Genomic DNA, 719 nt, shown 5'->3' with positions numbered 1-719 from the left:
GTAGAATTATCGGAGTTCAATAAATATATGATTCAAGACTATTAAGCAAAAATATTTATATAGATTAGAGTAGATAATTAGCAAAAATTGCTATAATATAATATAAGCCGGAAAATCTTTTATATAGTCAAAAGGGTGTCACCTTCTAGTCTCAGTAGTGTCCGTCATAGAGAGTATATGGACATCATTCATACTGCAAGAATCCCAAGTGGAAAAATAGTTGCAGAAAATTAAATCATAGGTCATATGGATCCGAGTACCTATCTGTGACATAAATTTAGGCAGCAAAATTTATTTGCAGTATCAGGATGTTCCAAGGTGGTCTCCCATCCAAGTACTAGTCCGGCCCTCCACTGCTTGGCTTCCAAGATCGGAAGAGATTGGGCATCTTCAGTGGGGTATGTCCGCAATTTTTTAAGCTAGCCCTTTTGTTTGTCACCTTAAACAGGAAATGTAATTGGTCGTATTTTCCACAAGAAAAGGGGACGGACACACATGTGACAATTAGGCTCAAATATACAGATTGGATATAACAATTATATGGCAAAAAAATGTGAAGGCCACAGATATCCAAACAAGGTAAATCCTTCCTTATTTATGCAGTACTGTACACCAGTCAATTATGAGTGAATAATAAACTCGCTCACAGTAGTGCTGTCTAAATATGTAAAACTAGGCATGCATTTATCACCAGGAATAATCCCAAGATTACTACAAAG

The 719-nt window shown here is 36.2% G+C and overlaps 1 pseudogene; it reads right to left on the bottom strand.

The window, feature by feature from the left end:
- Positions 1-292: 292 nt before the first annotated feature.
- On the bottom strand, positions 293-412 carry LOC134929799 (5S ribosomal RNA; annotated as a pseudogene).
- Between the last annotated feature and the right edge of the window lie 307 nt (positions 413-719).

This window comes from Pseudophryne corroboree, chromosome 5, assembly GCF_028390025.1.
Source record: "Pseudophryne corroboree isolate aPseCor3 chromosome 5, aPseCor3.hap2, whole genome shotgun sequence".
NCBI lineage: Eukaryota > Metazoa > Chordata > Amphibia > Anura > Myobatrachidae > Pseudophryne > Pseudophryne corroboree.
This window is presented reverse-complemented; position numbering and strand designations above follow the sequence as displayed.